This window comes from Trachurus trachurus, assembly GCF_905171665.1.
Source record: "Trachurus trachurus genome assembly, chromosome: 20".
NCBI classification, from domain to species: Eukaryota; Metazoa; Chordata; class Actinopteri; order Carangiformes; family Carangidae; genus Trachurus; species Trachurus trachurus.
In genome coordinates, this window is record NC_139911.1 from 21366554 (window position 1) to 21383433 (window position 16880).

General features: G+C 42.3%; 1 protein-coding gene across 1 annotated transcript in view; it reads left to right on the forward strand.

The window, feature by feature from the left end:
• Nucleotides 1-16880, forward strand: part of LOC311003678 (uncharacterized protein) — a 37100-nt gene that overhangs the window by 893 nt on the left and 19327 nt on the right. The gene's annotated exons all lie outside the window — the stretch shown is intronic.

Below are 16880 nucleotides of genomic sequence, written 5' to 3' on the forward strand. Positions count from 1 at the left end.
CATGCGCATAACTGTGATGGGGTTGCTGCGCAGAATGTCACATTTGGCGTTCCAATCGAGCTCTGAAAAGTCCCCTAGTTCACCCTGCTGAGCTTTAATGACCTGCACGACTTCAGGCCATCTCATCTCAGCAGCAGAAAACGTCAGGAAGAACGTCGGTTTGCCAATCTGCCTGACCATTGCGTGGACATCTCTCAGTGTTCTCTCCAATAAGCTGGAGTGCCTTGAGGGGTTGCATGAATCGTGTTGCATCCTTGTCCATGATAAGTCTCTCCAGCTCTTCTTTGTCTTGCAGCATCGAGTTGGTAACTCTGCGGCCGTCCCTTGCTTCTGGATTTTCCTTTGCGCATTTGAATTGACATACTGTTGGTGGCCAAGTGTGTCTCTGTGACAAACTGCGCAAACGAAAAGGTAGCTTTGGTCACTGGCAAACCGTGTATCTGCAGCAAATAGCCTGGCATTAAAGTACATGCTGGGGGACAGTTTGATGGATCTGGCTTCATCTAAAGTGTTCTGTCCTGTTGGAAACTGCACAGAATGGCCATGGCTTCTAATTTTGGTATGGAGAGAAACCTACTGGTTTGTTACCTTGGGCGGGTGCAATGCTGAAAATTCCATCACCATACGAAAGGATTTCCTGTGCAATGTCCGGCGGCTGCATGCAGGTGTCCAGAGCCAGACCAGGTCTCAGCTCCTCTTTTTCTTTGTGCACTCTGCTCTGTCTGTGCTTGCTGCATTGGACTGGTCTGGCTCATTTTTGGCTGTTGAACACCTCTTCTAGGTCTATTTCAGTCTCCATATTTTCCTCTGGGTCGCTGTGCTGCTCTGGGGTGCTGTGCTGCTCTGGCTGCGCAGCAACTGCGGTGTTGTGCTGTGAGTCTTCTTCGTCGGCTGACTCATCGTCTTGTAGACCCTCGTAAGTGGCACTGTCATCAATAGACACATTTTTATACTCCGAATGTAGCTGTTTGAGTTTAGCCAGGCCAGCTAGCACATCCTTCATGTTGACGGTGTAGAAGTATTGGTGGCCTTTGTATTTAATGCGTCTTTTTAGTTTTACTTGCAGTAGCTGTGCTTCAGTGTTGGGCCTTGGGAGACTGTTTACGACTGTTTCCATCTCTGATGGAACACACACAACAGCGCCGTGTACAGCTCTCTGTTGTCCTTTTGGCAGAGCGATTATTTTAGCAAAAGGCAGGATTTTAGCAATGAGCTGCCTTTCAAGCACATTAAGTATAGCCAATTCTGGGGGGATGGGTGCTAACTCTAGATTGTTTGCTACTGCAATGGGTGGCATTCTGCCTCTGCTCAGGTGGTTGTCACAGGTGTGGCAGATCCACTCCTGAAGTCTCTCTTGTGGACAGAGCAGGGGGAAGAGCAGTCAATGTCACAGAAATGAACATAGTTTCCTGTCAAGCACGCGGCTGCCATTTTACTGTGTTTGCTATATTTGCCTCTCTTGCATGGCTTGACCTGATTGGGGAACATCGTTCTGTTACAGATTGTACAGACATATGTAGGGCCATGTCTAATGGTTTCACGGAAGGACGATACGGCTGCTTCCATCACAGGATCCATCAGGGGCTGGGGAGGTCCCTGGCTAACAATGTTTCTGTATTTTTTTTCTAATTCTAAGTGCTTTCTGTATCTTGTGATGAATGCAAAAGGCAGCATTTGTGGCCAGTTGGTTATTCTCTGCTGGCTAACACGTAATGCAGCGTATTCTAAACTCTGGGTCATTACGGTATATGGTGTTCAGTTTTCCTTTTTCTTTTGCCTGTGGCTCTGGTTGGATGCATACTTGGTTGTCATGTACTTTTTCTGATTTTTTCTGAATTCAGGATTTATGTTGTATCTCTGTGTGATGTATTTTTTCTGTCTATTATGGAAATCAGTATCTGCCTTGTACCTGTCTGTAATGTATTTTTTCTGTCTGCTGCGGAAAGCAGGATCTGTTGCGTATTTTCGGTTGAGTTTTTCTTTCTTTTTGCCTTGACTTGGGGATCTGCATAATGACGCTTATGGACGTTGTTGCTGATGGTGAGTGTCTTGAGCTAGTTTAATTTTTGCAGACTGAATCTTTTTCATTCTAAATTCTGGACAGCTGGCATACTTGTTTTTTTCAGTTTCTGTCTTTCTTCTCCTCTTCTGCTCATGAGACAACGGTGCATGTTCGTCTTTGCTGTCACTTGCTTTCCGCCCGGCTTTTCGTCGTCGCTCCCTACTCAGCTTGGAGGCATTTGCTGTTTGTGGGACAACTTGTGGGATTGCTGAGGAAGTGTTGATGTGAGCTGCTGGAATCTCTGCTGTGTTGGGCAGGGGACAGTTTCAGGCTGGGTTGGGGTAGCTGATTGTTCAGGCTGTTCACTGGAACCGACAGCGTCAAATGAAATGGGCACAAACTCGTAGCTGGCATCAGGTCCACGATTTTTAAACAGTTTGTGCAGGTGGTCAGCAGGTCACTGAGCTCAGAGAAGGTCATCATGATTGCAGTTCCATAGCGGTGTGGTAAGCCTGCTGCATTTCTCGTGTGTGAATCAAAGACTCCCATACCTCCCTGATTTGTCACGGAAAACTGCAATGCACTCTGGAGTTATCAGGATTAAAGCCTGGCTGACTTCTGCTGACAGACACTCTAGCTGTGTGGCAAGGGATCGCCCAAACTGCCTCAGTTCCTCCTGGGGTGGGTGGTTGGTCTTTAAGGGGGCCTAGTCTGGCAAAGGACATGTTGACATTGTACATATTTGTGTCTGTCAGCACCTGTTTTGGCATTTCCTCTAATGTCAGGTGGTCATCTTGGAATGTTTTGTCCAGAATTAGCTGCTCTTTAATTCCAACATAGAGTGAGTCTCCCTGTGCCATCACTTTGTCGAGGGCAGTCCTGTTGAACTGACTGCCCTCATTCTGGTATGCCAGGAACGTCAGAGACATGCAGGTGCACTGTTTATTTCTGGAGAATCTTATGTATCTCTGTCTCTCAGACTATGACTGGCCCTCACACTTTCAACACGTTGCTGCTCTGTCCTGGCTGGAACTGAAATTATGTTATAAAAGGATTGTTACCATTAGCATTACTCTGTTTCACATTAGCATTGCCATTATTATTATTATTATTATTATTATTATTATTATTATTATTATAATAGTGCTACAAGTATAAATAATGCAGTTAGGTGGACTGTTCAGCTTTCTTCTAAAGTGGGGTTATATGAGGTACAAATGGCCATGAAGTATAATATCTGCTGAGAAACACAGCTGCATCGCGCTGCACCGTGACACAGGCAGTACTGCGTTATGAATGACGGACAATTAATCAGCATATTTTTCGCCACCTATGAGAAGTCCTGTCTCAAAATAATACACCTGTAAAGAGTATGATCTAAAGTAAAAAACTGCAATATATCAGAAAAACTTTTTTTTTTTTTTTAATCTAAAACCAAACACCTCACCTGCAACTCAGTACTCCTACACACAGGCAGGCTCCACAATGAGCTGTATCACTCATTGGAGTGAGTACTGAGTGAGTTGCAGGTGAGATGGCTAGTTTCAAATACCAAAAAAAAAACAGCTGATGCATTGGAATTTTTTACTTTATACGATACTCTTACACGGTGTATGTTTTGAGACTAATCATATGCAGTGAAAAACATGCTGATTAATTGTCCCTCATTCACAACAGTTAGGCTACTACCTGTGTCTTGGTGCAGCATGATGCACCAGTGCTTCTCAGTCAGGGGCCAGATATTATACTTGATGGCAATTTATACCTCATCCAACCCCACTTCAAAAAAGCTTAACTATCACTTTAAAATGTATATTTAACATCATATTTGACAATAAGTTTGTGTAAACACACGTCTGTGTCATTTGAAGATAATTACATAAAGGAATCTTCCACACAATGATTGTTATTGTTATTATTATTATTATTATTATTAGTAGTAGTAGTAGTACCACCAGTAGAATTGACACTACATACTTGACTATAACATATCAATGTGAAATTATTACTTATGTTTTATATCATTAAAATGTGTTCCTGACTGGTTTATATCAGTTTTCTGTGTGACATGTCCATTCAAGCAGCTTGATCAAAGTTGACAAACCCCTGAAAGACCTACCTTCACCACATTGACACTTCTGGATGTTGACAGTATAAACAAAAAAAAGAGGAGGTTGGTCCTCTATTTTTGAGAGGCAAGAGGAAAATCAGCATATTTTTATAAAGAGTACTGGTTGAAATAAACCATTACCAAATAATATAATATATTTTTTAATCTCTTTTATGGAGGAAAATCCACTAAATCCACTTAAAACGGTTCAACAGCGACATCTGCAGGCGGAGGAGACAGAAGAGCAGGGAGCAGGGGGGGGGGGGGGGGGGGGGGGGGGGGGGGGGGGGGGCTATAGGAGGATGGAGATCCAGAAATCTGCTTATATTTCCTTTACAGTCGATGCCAATATCACTGAAAACTCTGTATTTCTTAAGCTATGAGCAGCATGGCTGGGAGTAAAAGTTTGGTGTACATAGCAACAGTAACAAGGGGGGATTGGAGAATTGTCATTGGACCCGACCTGATGTTAATATTGTGTTCTGGTTGCTGATTGGTAGAGATCCTGCCCCCGGAGGACAGAAGCCCCCCCTCCTCCTCTAGCCCCCCCCCCTTCCTGCTCCCTACTCTTCACAGTCTGTTCTGTCTCCTCCGCCTGCAGGCGGCGCTGTTGAACTGTTTACGTGGATTTAGTGGGGGTTTTTTTTCCATAAAAGTGATTAGAAAATACATTATAAATGATTTGGTAATGGTTTATTTCAACCAGCTACTCTTTATTAAAAATATGTTGATCTTCCTCTTGCCTTGCCTTGTCAAAAATAGAGAACCAACCTAGTCTGACTCTATGGACCAGCCTCCACTGAGATATACAATATCTATATGTGTGTGTGTGTCATACATAGATATTGTATATAAAAAAGTAATAATATAATGTTCATAAAATCTTTGATCCATTACTTGTACTTATTTCATTTTTCAATAATTCCTGAGATTATGTCAAAATCCACTGAATGTTAGCTCATTTGCGTTTTATTTCCCTGATTACTTAACATCACTATTATTATTACCACCAGCAGTAGAAGCAGCTGTAGCAGTAGTGCTAGCAGTATAATTTATGTGATTTCAACTAACTCAAAAACAGTAAAGGCTTTCTCTAAGATGTAACCAGACATAATATATAAACATTTTAAATATATTTACAACCACTCTGCATACTTATCTTAAACACACAAGGTCAGTTGAAATACTTGCCAAAATAATAATATTCATAAAATCTTTGTTTGATTACTTAATTATTAATAATAAAATGTGATCATAAAAACATTTTAATAATTATGTTACGAATTTTATCAATCACAATATTTTGCTTTATTATTGTTTAACATTTAAACAAGTGTTTTGCACACTCTCTTCAACTGACCATTGATAAAACATATCCTTCATTGTTTGTTGTGCTTTTGAGTTGAAGTAAACCACACAAAGACACTTTATTTAACCCCTGATGTACCCAAATGTAATGTCCAGTGTGTGTTGGCTGGGAAATAGAGAAACTTACTTCATAAGCTGGGGTATGAGAGGTGGAGGGTGCATCAGAGATAAACCAGGGCCAAGCAGCTGATGATGGAGTCGGTGTTTGAGGCGTCTACAAGAAAAGATAATACCAATGAATCTTTACACATAAAACATATTGGATTACGCGGATATAAAAAAGTTTACTTAATCAATTTGAATTACCCAATGGCATTTGTGAAATGCAGAGAAAGATAATGGTTTCAGAGATTTAACATGGACCATAGTTACATTTAGATGTAGCTCATTGTCAGAGGGGGGTAGAGTAGCCAAAAATTGTACTCAAGTAAGAATATAGTTACTTTAGAATGATATTACAGTACTCAAGTAAAAGTAAAAAGTAGCCATTGAAATATTTACTTGAGTAAGAGTAGAAAGTACTTGGTGAAAAAGCTACTCAAGTACTGAGTAACTGCTGAGTAACCTCTGATTTGTTTGTTTAATGATCAGTGTGTAAATGTAGGCCTAATAAAATACACAAAAATATAACACCAATGAAAAAATCCAGATATTGCTAACTAAGACAATAGCCTAAATTACATTTTTTACAAAGTAGCCTAACATAAATTATAGGGATGAGCGAGTACAGCATTATCTGTATCTGTATCTGTATCTGTTAACCATATGAATTATCTGTATCTGTATCTGTACTCTGAGTGGGCGGGTCCTAAACCGGAAGTGGGTGGGGTTTAACCCAGAAGTGGGTCGGGTTGTCTTGAAATGGGCGAGGCTTTAACCGGTATGTTACTTTAAAGCAGAAGTGAGTGATCCGGTCGTTTTCGCTAATGCTGCGTTCCAGGCAGGCTTTTGAAATCGTAAATTACAGCTTCAAGTCACAACTTACGACTTTGTAGCGTTCCAGGCAACCCACTCGTGTTTTTCCGACCTGTTTTACCGGTGAAAGTCACTATAACGGCCACTCGTAGAAATCCGGTGAAGTCGTACCAGATCGAACTGGTACCACTTCACGGTCGGAAAAATACGAGTTTCCTTGAACGCACCATAACAGTCCTCGTCGCTACGTCACCACATTCGCGGCGTTTTATTATTGAGTAATCAAGTAAATGTAACGGAGTAAATGTAGCGCGTTACTACCCGCCTCTGCTCATTGTACTGTAAACATTTTGTGTGTGGATTGGAGAGGGAAGAAAATACCTCAGGTGGGGAGGGAGGGTCGCAGCCTGCATCTCTAATGGTCCAGGATGGCGCAACTGGTGAAGGTGTCTTAAGCTTGGCCATCTGAGAACACATTACAACACATTCAGTGAAACTGAAGACTTTAATGAAACAATGCACTTTATTCAGGTGGAGTGAAATTTACCTTTGCAGCTGGTGAACAGCAGGGGGTTTCTGCATCGCCCCAACTCAAGGGAAATCTGGTTGGGGGTGATCCAACCAGCTGTTGACAGATGACAAAAAACATTACACTCCAGACAGGGTGGATAATCTAGACATGTCTCAGTTAAAACACATTAAAGTAACATACATCGTCCACAGGAGGTGGGGAGCCCGAGGGCTGCCTTTCCCCGGTCCAGGGCCGTCTCACCGGGGACACTGTTGGAGACTTCACAAAGAAAAGGACCGATTGAACCTTTGTCATTACATAGTGCATTCACTGGATATGTATGACCATTGAGAATGACAGTAGCTGAGTTCATTAAAAAACAATTAATATTGTTAATGTTCTGAAAGCTACTTCTGGAAAACAAATTAGACTAAATGATTAGATGAACACATACCGTCTGAGGCAAAGAAGTTGGGCTGGAAGGGGCCTCCTCCTCCTCCTCCTCCGAACTCCAGGACGCTCTGGCTGGGGGTGATCCAACCAGCTGTTGACATGAAAACCAAATCTCAGACAGAGTGGACAGTCTAGTAATGTGTATCTAGTGACTATTCTGGAAGTGTATGGTGTCTGTGGTAGTTGTGAGAAACGGTAGCATACATTGTTCACTGGAGAGCGGTGGCGGCGGTGGCGGCGGGGGGGTCGAGCTGTGGCCCTGGGTCGTCTGGCTGACGCTGAGGAGGCCGCCTACACAATGAAAGAAAACATATCAATTAAGCTTTAATCACTACAGCTATACAAGTCACCCACTGAATTACAATTACAAATATGTTTGAGAATGGCTTGAGTTTGTTCATTATTAGTATCAATGCTTATTTTGAAAAGTATTAGCATTATTGACTGTTAGGAATCAGGTGACAGTTATAACAAACCCTAAAATAATAGATACATGTAAATCACTCAAATTACCCTCTTGTGCTTTGGAGAGGGCTGGTAGTCCACTGGGCAAGACAGATCAGAAGGAGAAACTTCCTCCATAGCATGTAATGCTGCGCTGCTGAACCAGACTGGGTTCAGTGGAAGGAAGCTCTCCTCCGCCTGTGAAACAAAAAGAAAAATCCACTTACAACATGTCTTATCACATATACAAAGTATACATTAAGAACCAATTAAGACATCCTAAAGTATTTGTAAAGTAACAAACCTGCTGCTGAGCCATCCCGGTCTGTGCTGAACCCTGGGACTGGGAGGGTTCACCAGGCTGGCTTGTCTGGAATGAAAAGTTGTATTGCATTAATCAAATTGTAAACCACTTGAGAGAAAAAAAAATCAAATTTCATACACATTACACTAACAATTACCTTGCGGCCATGACTGACTTGCTGCCACTGAAAGGGGTCAGGTGACTGTCGAGCAGGGACCTCTCCCGTCACAACCAGCTTGGGAGTGAAGTTCCTCACTGGCGGTGAAGGCCTGGGAGAGACCGGGGGTGCTGGTGGTGGTGTCTCCAGCTGCTGCATGGCGGCGGACCACAGCACACGGACGAAGATCCACATACCCTCGTCATCGCTCAGATGGATCTGCAGAAATTACATAACCAAATTCATTTACAGAGACAACGTTTTAGCCACAAAAAGCAGCTGCAGCTTCACACAAGGACATTCTACTTACACCATCTCTGGCCCACAGCTGCGGCCGGTTAAGGGGGAAGTACTCCTCAGCTGAGAAGTACGTCACATCTAAAAAATAACAAACAGACATTATAATCTCCATACATGTAATGGTGACTTTTTATTCATTACTACACCTCAATGCATATTGAGGTACATTTTTATTCAAACGGCTTGCAGAGAACATATAACATTTTAAAAATGTAACTCCATTTAATCTAAGAACTTTTTTACGTACGCATATCCGCAGACACGCGGCGGTATGCCTGGCGAAGGAAGTTCTGGTAAGACACCTCACAGTCCAGGCGGGGAGGGAAGTCAACAACAAAAACCTGCAGAAAACAAAAAGTCATATACAGGTTACAATACAATATTTGAAAGCTCATATAATCTAATTAGACCAGCTAATGTACTACTACTACTACTACTACTATTACTGTAAGAATGAAGAAGCAATCAAGACATGAAAAAAGCTTACGTTGGGACTCCAGCTGTGAAGGCTGCGCAGGAGCTCGGCGTAGTCAGCGGCAGCCTCGTCGATGGTCCTGCTGGCTTTGAGGTTGTTGCAGGGCGCCAGAAGACACACGGCGTCAGGGACCCGAGAAAGACGAGTGTTCAGCACCTCGGTCCGCAGTGCAGAGGCAGCAGCCCCTGGGGTCGACATGAAGCCAAAGGAAAAGGGTTCCTCTGGCATCCGGACCACACCATCTACAATGGCACGTAGATGGGAGTCTCCGACAATCAGAACAAACTGCAACAACAAACATCATTTCATTAGCATGAAAGTCCTCACCAACATCAACCGTTTTCTTCATAAACTGGAGGAATAATAATACCTTCTTGTCAGGAGACTCTGGTGGCATGACCAGTTGGTGTTTGTGCCCGGTGAAGGGTGAAACTGGCCATGACTTCACTCTGTGACGGTAGCCAGTACCGTGGCCTGTTTAGAAATAAACAAAACAAATACAGGTTAAAAAAATTAATGAATGAAGGAAAACAGCAAACAACTAAAATAAATGTAAATTTTCTTTAAGTAAAAAAAACACCAGCAGTTTAAAAGCTTTAAACAAAACAGAATATGAATAGATGATTAATTAATGTAGTCATTTAATACTTGAAGATAAAACAGCTGCACACTCACGTGGACGGAAGTCGACACGCACATCATCCGATCTCCAGAACCGTGCACCTGAGAGTGATGTTCCAAAGGTCTGAGGACAGATAATAATAAACACATTAAACCTCAGATAGTGAGGACAGTCTCAGTTTTGACACAGTGTGTTGTTCAAAACTAGTTTGTGTGTGTGTGTCAGTTGTAATGAGAACTTACGTTGTTAACCGGAGATGGGGAGCAGGGGGGTTGGGTCTCTCTGGTCCTGGACCCCTCTCTGGGCACACCGGCTGGGGGGTCGGGCTTCCTCCACCGCTGCTTGGCCGCCTGGACACGCCTCCCCTTCCTCGGCATCCTGCTGGAGACAACTAACTCACAAAAACAACTGTCTACAAAAATAATTTAATCTAAAACAAATCAAATCTAATGTAACCCTGACCTAACCTGAAATACTTACTCCAAATCTAATTTAATCTAATCTTATGTTAATTTGTAGTGTTGTGCACTGTGATGTAGTGTAGTGTTGCGTAGTGTAGTGTGATGTATTGCGGTGTGATGTGATGTAGTGAAGTGTAGTGTGATGTATTGTGGTGTGATGTGGTGTAGTGTAAATATGTAAACAGGAAGGATAGAGTAGAGATGAAGTGAGGTGAGAAAGAGAGAAAGATGTGTGTGTGGTGTATAGATGAAGATCCAGGAATCTCAACGACGACGATGACGATGAACAATCTCCAAAATGCTTTTCAAAACCTCTGACCGTGACCAAAGAGAACCTGCAATAAGCAACAAGTTGGAGGCGTTATGGACACATCTTAGACATCTTTACATTTACAACACTAAGAAGGTTCATTTTTACAGGGTTCCTGTAGGGTTCTTCAAGTTAAATTCAAGTTTTTTTAAAGGGATAGTATCATTTTTTAAATGGAGTTGTATGATCTACAAATAGCCCCTAAGTACTTTAATTGCAGTAGAAGACTCTCTGCACTCCTCCCGTAAAGGTTTTACCAGCCATTCCAAGTGCAGGAAAAAATTATATTATAGCAAACAATGGAACTGTGTATTATTTTTCAGGTAAAACCTCTTTTAGGCCGTGAAAATAGGCCGTTTCTTTGGGTCTGTTCACAACACTGTATGTTGTAAATCTCTGGGCAGGGCTATTATGGGCTGGCGTTGCTAACGGGAGGAGTGCAGAGAGTCTTCTACTGCAATTAAAGTACTTAGGGACTATTTGTAGATCATACAACCCCACTTAAAAAAAAAAAGATACTATCCCTTTAACATTTAAGACCATTTACCAAAAGTGGATACCTATTTCACGGCCCTACCGGCAAAGAAAAATAAAATCCTTGAATATCAGAGTGTTTACTGTAGATTAACTGTATCATCCCACTATATTTTAGCTCTTTGTGCTCTAATAGAGATGTAACAATATCAAAATATCACAATAATACCTCAATAACAAGCCCATGTTATTTATTGCAGTATAATATGGTAACATGATATCAACATCTCACTATGATAGCACCATAGCTCCACAGTACAATATTATTCCACTATCCATAAGTCAACAACAATAACATTTTGGTAAAAAATGATCTCATATCAATCACCAGCCCCCTCTCCCTCCTCTCCCTCCCTCACTGGGCTCACCTCGCTCCTTCCTGTCTAACTTTAGATAAATACCTGCTTCTCTATCTGCTGTCACACAACACAAAGCTAGTTTCTGTAGCACCAAACACCACCAACAACAGCTACTTAGTCAGCAGTGAAACAACAGCCACAGCCACAGCCACACACACACGCACACGCACACACACACACACACACACACGCACACATCTGACACGGTGACGCAGACGATCGTCTCACAGTCACAAGCACTGTTACAGGTCCGTGACGATATCGATTTTTTTTTAAACACATAGCCTCATAGCTCTTAAAAGCTGTAGCTTCACTGACGTGTTCCCCGTAAATAGCCGTTTGTCAAACACACCCGACTTAAGCATTATATTAACTTAGCTAGATGAGACAGAGACAGACAGACAAGCAACTCCCCTGCACCGCCATTTTAAATCACTCTTTTCTCAAATGGAGACTACAGCTATTAGTCACAATCGAAAATGATTTAACTTTATCTGTGTAGAAATCATATTTACAATCACCACAAGCAAATACAACGACTATCTGAACCAATAGTAAAAACACAAAGCATAAATGAACCTAGAAGTCTCTAACCTAGTTCAAGTTGAGGCGTTCCCTATTGTTCTACATTTTCCCGCCGTTGAAGAAGTCCGTAATATTCATATCAGAGACCAACTGTACATATTTTAATGTGTTTCAGGTGATCATAGTCAAAACACGACAGAGTAACGTCAAACTTAATCTCACTATTGTGTACAACTGATCTGTTATAGCTAATGCTCTCAAGCTAACATGTTAAAAAGAGAAAATACAGCTCTTACCTTCGATGTGATCGGAGGGGACGACAGCCTTAGCGCAGAAGCTTTTTATATGAGCCTGCTAAACGAAAGTGACCAATCAGGAGTCTTCTTGTATCCACGTCAAATCAGACGAGGGGGGAGCTGTAGATCTGCCTAGCAACAGTACGGAAAAATTCGCGCCAGTGAAAATAACCAATAGGAGTCATCAGATGACGTGTCATCCATGTTTTGCCTGACAACAGCAGCTGAAGGAAATAAAAACGACACAGACGTGATCAGATCAGCTGCACTGTCGCCGGTTCGATCCCGGTCACTGCAGCAGTGGCTGCCAGTCTAATCAATGAGAGCATTTCCACCGGGCGCGCGCTAGAGCGCAAGCACGCGGACAATATAAATATCCATAGCTTTTTCAGCTTAAAGGCAAAGCTAGTCTTCACTACATGAGAGGCTGCATGTTTGCTCATGTTTAAAGGAATATGCTTCTATTTTAGATAGCACCATTTCCCCACATCCCTAGCATGTGTCTGAAGCATACAGACCATAATCTCATTGACCCATCCAGTATTAAGCTGGTAGATTTCTAACGCTGAAAGATCTAGAAAAACAGGTCTGAAGGAAATTGCTTTGATAAAATTAAAATTAGGTATTAAAAAAAAAAAAATCTCCAGCCCCTATTCCTTCCTCCTTAGCCCCTAATGTTCTTCAATTCTAAAATTGCCATTAGGCTCCTGCTCCAATGAATATTGACAGATTCTGCTCAGCTCAATAGTGTGTGTGTGTGTGTGTGTGTGTGTGTGTGTGTGTGTGTGTGTGTGTGTGTGTTTATCTTGTGTAATAGGGCCGGGACTTGATTAAAACAATTAATCTAATTAATTAGAGGCTTTGTAATTAATTAATCGCAATTAATTGTATTTTAATCGCATATAAATATTTGACCTGAGAACAGTGAGAAGCATTTTTTTCACATGGATTTTAGTATACCATTGAATGACTGAATAGCTTAAGCAACAAAACATTGTTTTTTTTTTCAAGGTGGTACTTAACCAAGACCAACAGACTAGGGATGCAAATAATCGATTAATTAATTAATCAATATTCGATACATACAGATTTAAATGGTCTTTCCTGCCAATACACTCTGATGATTACTGTAGTATTTAAGTAGGCTACTTAAATCACAGTAGCATAAACTGATTTGTTGAACTCAGCCTGATGTAAACATTAATAAAACTCAGTAACCAATCACACAACCGCTGACAATGTCTGGTTTTAGTCCATGGCGGAAGTCTTCAATGATGCTCCTCATAAATGCAGAGAAAACTCTTAATAAAATAAAAGCGGACCAGGTGATGGGCTGACTGGTCCTGTCTAACTTCTGTGTACTGGGTGCCATTGTGCAGGGTGTTAAGGCAGCCTTCCTCCACTGCAGTCCCTATGGTCCTGGACCCTCTGGCTGGTGGGGTTGGCTGCTTTCAGCTGGGGGGGACTCTATCAGCTGCTCCCACCAGAGGCATTTGACACAGTCTGAATAAAGCATCTCAGTAGTATCCATTATGTGAGGGTTAGGGTTGGCTGGCCCTGTGATGGTGTATGGAGCATAGTGATATCTGCTGCGTCGGCTCCTCATCACCTGCTGATAATGGTTCTCATAGTGGTGAAGAGTTTGGAAATGGAAACCGTTTCCATCATGTCCATGTTTATTCTTGTGTCTGCGGTAAGGAGGTGGAGGGAGGGCAGGTCTGTGAGCTCTGTGTGCTGTTCATACCACACCTGCTGTGGGTGTTGGTTCTCAAAGTAGTCAGAGTTTAAAACCTTTAAAGAAACATTCTTGTGTGCGCTGACGCGCACACATGTACGTTAGCTGTTGTGTAACTGTTTAATCACATGAAGGTGTGTGTTTGTGTGTGTGGGAGAGGATGCGCGCTGACGCGCACACATGTACTGTATGTTAAGTGTTTTAATCACATGAAGGTGTGTGTTTGTGTGTGTGGGAGAGGATGCGCGCTGACGCGCGCACATGTACTATATGTTAACTGTGTTTTAATCACATGAAGGTGTGTGTTTGTGTGTGTGGGAGAGGATGTGTACAGTACGTTAACTGTGTTTTGTTGTGTGTGTGTGTGTGTGTGTGTGTGTGTGTGTGTGTGTGTGTGTGTGACTATGAGCTGCATCCTGTATCAGTCTGATTTAGCTGTGTGTCTGTGTTTATAAACATTTAAACGAGCGCCAGGTGGATTGTTTATGAAGTTAACGAGCTCTGGCCTGAGAATCAGACATTACCACGGCAACTCGAGGTGGTTTCCACGGCGATAGGGGCCCCCCAGGCTGAGACAGACAGAAACGTGGAGAAAAAGAGCCATTTTCTGCCTCTGCACCGGTCTCACATTTAGGCTCAGCATGACAAAACGGTAACTCCTATCAGAACAAAACACAGATCAACGTTGCTCTAAGGACTTACTGAAAATTTTGGTACGATTTGGTGTTTCTACAGTAAATATTTTGGCGACGCTGGCAGTTTTAAAACATCAGGCCGTTCTGCTTCTCTCAGAAAATATTTGTATTGGAGTCAATGAGGAGCAGAGACAGACGTGGCCGCACTTAGAGGCTCCGAGTTTAAATTCTGTAAGTCTCTCTGATATTTTGAGCAGATGATGAGTGACAGGACAAGTTTGTCTTACAAATTCTGAAAAAATTATGTGTGTAGAGTGTAAATTGTGGCCGGGCCGAGTTTGGAAAGAGAAAAAATCTGGAGTTTTTCTGGCATCTCTCCCACTCTAACCGATAATGTCACGCACTCTGACACGAACATTCCGTCCAATACACACCCATTATAATCTCATAATTTCTCCAAAAATGATCATGGTCATTGAACAGGGATTGATCAAAAACTATATGACCTATCAAAACGTGGAGTAATACGCCAATACACAAGACTTGTGTCTACTGTTTAAAGTTTAAATGGAGTCTCTAGGTGAAAGTATGCCTGAGCAGTAGACGTTTGTTAAACTCCAATGATTGGTCTTTTTCGCTCTTTTTTTCCCGCCCGTCCCATTCATTTCAATGCAAAAATTTTGCACGGTTTTTCGCGACTTACGTCGCGAAAAATTCGTATACTGTTGAGAAAAGTAATAGCACACCGATCCCAATCAAGCCGCACGTTTTGATATATAATTTGGCCTGCAACTCTTCGAGTTGCAGGACTAGTAGCGAACCGAAAGTTGGCCGGAAGTGGAAAAATAACAAGAAAAAGCATTTCCAAGAATGGAAATGGTGTGACTGCTGATAGCAACTGAACGCTGTTGCAGAATTAGCAAATAGTGCAAGCAGTGATCACCATACAAATGTTTGACCAAGGTCGGAATCGAACCCACAACCTCATGGTCATTAGACTTCCACTCTGCCTCTAGGCCACGGTGCACACACAGTTAACATCAAGAAAGCTTGAGAGTCAAGCTTGAATGACTTAGAATGAAAATTTCTGTGAATTTCAGGCTGAGAGCAGCAGTTTCAACATGAAGCAAGTTATCAGAAGTCAACAGAGGACAACTGGGAAAATAATTCACTATAATTGTTGTTGAGGCAAGATTTGAACCAGCAAACCTTCAGGTCTCCAGACCAGCAAGCTAACCACTAGGCTACAGACAGAGACAGTATGTGAGGGGTAAAGAAAACCTTTGATACAATGAGCTTTATACTATGAGGAATCAAAGACTGTCCAATGACAGCTGAATAATTGGAATCAAAAGTCAAGCAATGATGTGAAATGACTAAGGCAGGAATCGAACCCATGACCATATGATCACTAAACCTTTACTCTGCCACTCGGCTACAGAGAGCACACTGCTTTCAAGACTGTTGTCATTCATTGTAATGTGATGATGTGCTGCAAACTGGTATGAGTAATCAAGGAGATAACAAACACCTGTAACCAATTGAAGGCGGGGGAGGAGAGCAGAATTCAACATAACATAACAAGAGTTCTTCCCTTGGATTCGAACCAGTGACCTTAGGGTTGGCAAGCAGCCACCCTAACCCCTACACTACAGTGGAGTTGTGAAGAAGACTGTTGTCTGTTAATGATCTGCACACTGTCAACATCTAAAAAGTTAAATATTTGAAAAAGTATAAATAGTTAAAAAGAGAAAAGTAATGCCAATAAAGTTCAAAAAAAGCTGCACGTTTTGATATATGAATTGTTGAAATAGCACAAAGTATGAAGGACTAGAAGAAGACCGTAAAAAGGCGGAAGAAAATGGCCAAACAGAAGAACAATAGTGTGACTGCTTCAGCAGTCACACTAATAAGAAAAAATCCACACAATAACAGTAGTGCCCGGGCTTCGCCCGGGCACTGGTCCCTGCAGCTATTTCATAGCTGTAGGGATCAGTGCCCGGTGCGATTGCCCGTGGCCCTAATAATGGTTTACATTTATATAGCGCTTTTCACGATACCCAAAGCGCTTTACAGAAACCACTATTCATTCATACCACATTCACACCGGTGGTGGTAAGCTACGTGTGTAGCCACAGCTGTCCTGGGGCAGACTGACGGAAGCGTAAGTTTACAGTAAGTGGGTCATTTATGTTGCTAATCTCAGCTTCAGCTGAAGCCTCATGTATGCTACCAGAGCGGCTCAGCGCTGCACGGCTCACTGCTCTGTGAGCAACAGTGACACCTTGTGGTCGGCGAGAGCAAACACAGGAGGATGTGGATATCTGGTGGCAGAATAGTGCTGCAACGATTGGTCGATCAATC